Genomic DNA, 6957 nt, shown 5'->3' on the forward strand with positions numbered 1-6957 from the left:
TCGCTCGCACCGGTACGTGTTGTCCGGCTCCGGATGAACCGATCACCATGATCGTCTTCTTCTTGGGAGCCATGGCGATGAAGAACTGCTAGGCTAACCGCTAGACCGGATTTTCACAACCGCGCCCGTCCCCTACCTTGCGCGCCAAAGATGTTAGTGGAAACGACACCTATGGGATCACTGGGATCCCTTCTACGGTTGGCGGGCGCGGGGTTGTGCAAAGAGCAGGTCCAGAAGCCAGCACAAGGATCGTTTAACCAGGTTCGGGCCGCGAGGATGCATAAAACCCTAGTCCTTCTTTGGTGTATGTATTTGAGTGTTCTTGAGTTCTTGAACGCTACGGTGTGTCCCTAGTCCAAAAGATCCGAATCCTCCTCCTGGTCGCCTCGGGCCACCTTTAATAGACAAAAGGGGTTGCCACAGTGGCACACAGGAGGTGGAAAGGTGTACAGTGGATGAGTCTATCCTTTGGCACCGTCGGACAAACGCATTTAATGCGCTGCCGATGTGCCCCTCTTGCTTTATCGGGGACGGCAAAGAAGCTCGTCCCAGCTGTCGCCGCCTCGCCTGGCTGCGACGCGCGTCCGAGCTGACGAGGCGTTGTAGCGCCACGTTGGTTGGCTGCTGGGCTGGCGCGGTGGTGGAGTCTTCATGAACATCTGCATGCCACCACGCAGGTGCTAGCTGAGTCGGCGTAGAGGCCGCACGCTGCCCCGCAGGTGCCTGCCCAGCTGGTTGAGCTAGCACCAGCATGGGAGTGGCGGTGTAGTCTTGGCAGACGTGGGCCTGGCGGCGGCCCCATAAGTGTCCTCGGCAAGGGCCTTGCCGAGGCCCCGGCAAGGGTCTTGCCGCGGCACCATGGTCGTCCCCGGCAAGGGTCTTGCCGGGGGTCTCATGGATCTCCTCGGCAAGGATCTCGTCGAGGGTCGTTGTCTTCTGGTCCTCATCTGATCTTGTGTGTTTATGATCTTGACGAAGATCTGCATGCCACCACAGAGGCGCCTCCCGAGCCTTGGTTCCAATGTGGTTGGTTGGTGGTGTTGGAACCCGTGGGCTCAAGGGTGGCACGCTCTGCTGGCGTCGGGCAAGTTGCCCCGGCAAGGCTCTTGCCGGGGCTGTGGAGGCTGCCCCGGCAAGGATCTTGCCGGGGGAGTCCACCTCGCCCTCTCGCTCTTTGTGTCTTTGGTCTCAGCGTTGCTCTAGTTGCCTTGTGCCTTTGGCTTCCCACCTCTGCCCTACTTAGTGTGGCCATGGGTGTGGCTCCGACTGCTCGTGCACAAGTAAAGGGGTAAAAAGGAGCGCCCCTACTTTTGTACACCGATAGGCTGTCACTAACATTTTGCAGGAGTTCATTGACGTCTTCCCACAAGACGTGCCACTGGGATTACCACCTATTCAAGGGATTGAGCATCAAATTGACTTAATTCCCGGTGCATCGCTACCCAACCGTGCACCATACCATACCAATCCAGAGGAGACGAAGGAGATTATGCGTCAAGTACAGGAGCTGCTCGACAAAGGTTATATACGTGAATCTCTTAGTCCTTGTGTTGTTCCTATTATACTAGTGTCTAAAAAGGATGGTACGTCGCGTATGTGTGTTGATTGTAGAGGCATTAATAATATTACTATTCGTTATCGTCATCCTATTCCTAGGCTAGATGATATGCTTGATGAATTGAGTGGCTCTACAATATTCTCCAAAGTTGATTTGCGTAGTGGATACCATCAAATTCGTATGAAATTGGGAGATGAATGGAAAACAGCATTTAAAACTAAGTTTGGTTTATATGAGTGGTTAGTCATGCCTTTTGGGTTAACTAATGCACCTAGTACTTTCATGAGACTAATGAATGAAGTTTTACGTGCTTTCATTGGACGATTTGTGGTAGTCTATTTTGATGATATACTGATTTATAGCAAATCTTTGGAAGAACATTTGGAACATTTACGTGCTGTTTTTATTGCTGTACGTGATGCAAGTTTCTTTGGTAACCTTGGGAAGTGCACCTTTTGCACCGACCGATTATCTTTTCTTGGCTATGTTGTTACTCCACAGGGAATTGAAGTTGATAAAGCCAAGATTGAAGCTATTGAGAGTTGGTCGCAGCCCAAAACGGTCACACAAGTGAGGAGTTTTCTTGGACTTGCTGCTTTCTATAGGTGTTTTGTGAGAGATTTTAGCACCATTGCAGCACCTCTCAATGAGCTTACAAAGAAGGATGTGCCTTTTGTTTGGGGTACCGCACAGGAATAAGCCTTCACGGTATTGAAAGATAAGTTGACACATGCTCCTTTACTCCAACTTCCTGATTTTAATAAGACTTTTGAGCTTGAATGTGATTCTAGTGGAATTGGAATAGGAGGTGTGTTATTACAAGATGGCAAACCTGTTGCATACTTTTCTAAAAAATTGAGTGGGCCTAGTCTGAATTATTCTACTTATGATAAAGAATTATATGCTCTTGTTCGGACTTTAGAGACATGGCAACATTATTTATGGCCCAAAAAATTTGTTATACATTCTGATCATGAATCTTTGAAACATATTAAAAGTCAAGCTAAACTGAATCGTAGACATGCTAAATGGGTTGAATTCATTGAGACTTTCCCTTATGTCATTAAAACAAGAAGGGTAAAGAAAATGTTATTGCTAATGCATTGTCTCATCGCTATACTATGCTTTCACAACTTGACTTCAAAATATTTGGTTTGGAGACCATCAAAGATCAATATGTGCATGATGCTGATTAAAATATGTAATGCAGAATTGTAAAGAAGGAAGAACATGGAACGAGTTCGTTATTAATGATGGCTTTGTGTTCCGTGCTAACAAGCTATGCATTCCAGCTAGCTCTGTTCGTCTTTTGTTGTTGCAGGAGGCGCATGGAGGAGGATTAATGGGACACTTTGGCGTGAAGAAGACGGAGGATGTACTTGCTACACATTTATATTGGCCAAAGATGAGACGGGATGTTGAGCGTTTTGTTGCTCGCTGCACTACATGTCAAAAAGCTAAGTCACGACTCAATCCTCATGGTTTATATATGCCTTTGCCTGTACCTAGTATTCCTTGGGAGGATATATCTATGGACTTTGTTCTAGTTTTACCTCGAACAAAGAAGGGGAGGGATAGCATATTTGTTGTCGTGGATAGATTCTCAAAAATGGCACACTTTATACCATGTCATAAAAGCGATGATGCTGAATAATCTAGTTCACATTGCCATGTGATTTAACACCAATAGTTCACATCACCATGTGATTAACACCCATAGTTCACATCGCCATGTGACCAACACCCAAAGTGTTTACTAGAGTCAGTAATCTAGTTCACATCGCCATGTGATTAACACCCAAAGAATACTAAGGTATGATCATGTTTTACTTGTGAGAGAGGTTTAGTCAACGGGTCTGCCACATTCAGATTCGTATGTATTTTGCAAATTTCTATGTCTACAATGCTCTGCATGGAGCTACTCTAGCTAAATGCTCCGACTTTCAATATGTATCCAGATCGAGACTTAGAGTCATCCAAATTGGTGTCAAGGCTTGCATCGACGTAACTCTTTACGACGAACTCTTTTATCACCTCCATAACCGAGAAATATTTCCTTAGTCCTCTAAGGATAATTTTGACCGTTGTCCAGTGATCTACTCCTAGATCACTACTGTACTCCCTTACCAACTCATGCTAAGGTATACAATAGGTCCGGTACATGAAGGAAATATGCCCTAGAGGCAATAATAAAGTTATTATGTATTTCCTTATATCATGATAAATGTTTATTATTCATGCTAGAATTGTATTAACCAGAAACTTAGTACATGTGTGAATACATAGACAAACAGAGTGTCCCTAGTATGCCTCTACTTGACTAGCTCGTTAATCAAAGATGGTTATGTTTCCTGACCATAGACATGTGTTGTCATTTGATGAACGGGATCACATCATTAGAGAATGATGTGATGGACAAGACCCATCCGTTAGCCTAGCACTTGATTGTTTAGTTTATTTGCTATTGCTTTCTTCATGACTTATACATGTTCCTATGACTATGAGATTATGCAACTCCCGAATACCAGAGGAACACTTAGTGTGCTACCAAACGTCACAACGTAACTGGGTGATTATAAAGGTGCCCTACAGGTGTCTCCGATGGTACTTGTTGAGTTGGCATAGATCGAGATTAGGATTTGTCACTCCGATTGTCGGAGAGGTATCTCTGGGCCCTCTCGGTAATGCACATAACTATAAGCCTTGCAAGCAATGTGACTAATGAGTTAGTTGCAGGATGATGCATTACGGAACGAGTAAAGAGACTTGCCGGTAACGATATTGAACTACGTATTGAGATACCGACGATCGAATCTCGGGCAAGTAACATACCGATGACAAAGGGAACAATGTATGTTGTTATGCGGTTTGACTGATAAAGATCTTCGTAGAATATGTGGGAGCCAATATGACATCCAGGTTCCGCTATTGGTTATTGACCGGAGACGTGTCTCGGTCATGTTTACATAGTTCTCGAACATGTAGGGTCCGCACGCTTAACGTTCAATGACGATTGGTATTATGAGTTATGTGATTTGATGTACTGAAGGTTGTTCGGAGTCCCAGATGATATCACGGACATGACGAGGAGTCTCGAAATGGTCGATACATAAAGATTGATATATTGGACGACTATATTCGGACACCGGAAGTGTTCCGGGTGATTTCGGAGAAAACCGGAGTGCCGGAGGGTTACCGGACCCCCCCCCCCCCCGGGGGGGAACTAGTGGGCCTAGATGGGTGTTAGTGGAGAGAGAGAGGGGCTGCCAAGGCAGGCCGCGTGCCCCCTCCCCCTTGAGTCCGAATTGGACTAGGAGGGGGTGGCGCCCCCCCTTTCCTTCCCCTCTCCCACTCCTTCCTTCCCCCTCCTAGTAGGACTAGGAAAGGAGGAATCCTACGCCTACTAGGAGGAGGATTCCTCCCCTCCTTGGCGCGCCCTAGGGCCGGCCGGCCTCCCCCCTTTCTCCTTTATATACGGGGCAGGGGGGCACCCTAGAACACACAAGTTGACATTGTCTTAGCCGTGTGTGGTGCCCCCCTCCACCATAATCCACCTCAGTCATATCGTTGCAGTGTTTAGGCGAAGCCCTGCGCCGGTAACTTCATCATCACCGTCATCACGCCGTCGTGCTGACGAAGCTCTCCCTCGAAACTCAGCTGGATCGAGAGTTCGTGGGACGTCACCGAGCTGAACGTGTGCAGATCACGGAGGTGCCGTACTTTTGGTACTAGGATCAGTCGGATCATGAAGACGTACGACTACATCAATCGTGTTGTCATAATGCTTTCGCTTTCAGACTGCGAGGGTACGTAGACAACACTCTCCCCTCTCGTTGCTATGCATCACCTAGATGGATCTTGCGTGTGCGTAGGAATTTTTTTGAAATTACTTCGTTCCCCAACAGTGGCATCCGAGCCAGGTCTATGCGTAGATGTTATATGCACGAGTAGAACACAAAGAGTTGTGGGCGATAATAGTCATACTGCTTACCAGCATGTCATACTTTGATTCGTCGGTATTGTTGGATGAAGCGGCTCAGACCGACATTACGCGTACGCTTACGCGAGACTGGTTCTAACCGACGTGCTTCGCACACAAGTGGCTAGTGAGTGTATGTTTCTCCAACTTTAGTTGAATCAAGTGTGACTACGTCCGGTCCTTGTTGAAGGTTAAAACAACACACTTGATGAAAAATCGTTGTGGTTTTGATGCGTAGGTAAGAACGGTTCTTGCTAAGCCCGTAGCAGCCACGTAAAACATGCAACAACAAAGTAGAGGACGTCTAACTTGTTTTTGCAGGGCTAGTTGTGATGTGATATGGTCAAGACGTGATGAGATATAAGTTGTTGTATGAGATGATCATGTTTTGTTGAATTTATCGGCAACTGACAGAAGCCTTATGGTTGTCTCTTTATTGCATAAGATGCAAGCGCCAAATAATTGCTTTACTTTATCGCTATGCGATAGCAATAGTTGCAAGAGCAATAGTTGGCGAGACGACCATGTGACGACACGTTGATAGAGATCAAGATGATGGAGATCATGGTGTCATGCTGGTGACGATAGAGATCATGATGGTACTTTGGAGATGGAGATCAAAGGTGCAAGATGATCATGGCCATATCATGTCACATACTTTGATTGCATGTGATGTTTATCCTTTATGCAACTTATTTTGCTTAGTTCAGCGGTAGCATTATAAGATGATCTCTCACTAAATTTCAAGGTATAAGTGTTCTCCCTGAGTATGCACCGTTGCGACAGTTCGTCGTGCCGAGACACCACGTGATGACCGGGTGTGATAAGCTCTACGTTCACATATAACGGGTGCAAGCCAGTTTTGCACACGCAGAATACTCGGGTTAAACTTGACGAGCCTAGCATATGCAGATATGCCCTCGGAACACTGGAGACCGAAAGGTCGAGCGTGAATCATATAGTAGATATGATCAACATAGTGATGTTCACCATTCAAAACTACTCCATCTCACATGATGATCGGACATGGTTTAGTTGATTTGGATCACGTGATCATTTAGATGACTAGAGGGATGTCTATCTAAGTGGGAGTTCTTAAGTAATATGATTAATTGAACTTTAATTTATCATGAACTTAGTCCTGATAGTATTTGCATAACTATGTTGTAGATCAATAGCTCGCGATGTAGCTCCCCGTTTATTTTTTATATGTTCCTAGAGAAAAACTACGTTGAAAGATGATAGTAGCAATGATGCGGACTAGGTCCATGATCTGAGGATTATCCTCATTGCTGCACAGAAGAATGTCCTTGATGCACCGCTAGGTGACAGACCTATTGCAGGAGCAGATGCAGACGTTATGAACGTTTGACAAGCTCAGTATGATGACTACTTTATAGTTTAGTGCACCATGCTTTAC

Source organism: Triticum aestivum, chromosome 6D (genome assembly GCF_018294505.1).
Source record: "Triticum aestivum cultivar Chinese Spring chromosome 6D, IWGSC CS RefSeq v2.1, whole genome shotgun sequence".
NCBI classification, from domain to species: domain Eukaryota; kingdom Viridiplantae; phylum Streptophyta; class Magnoliopsida; order Poales; family Poaceae; genus Triticum; species Triticum aestivum.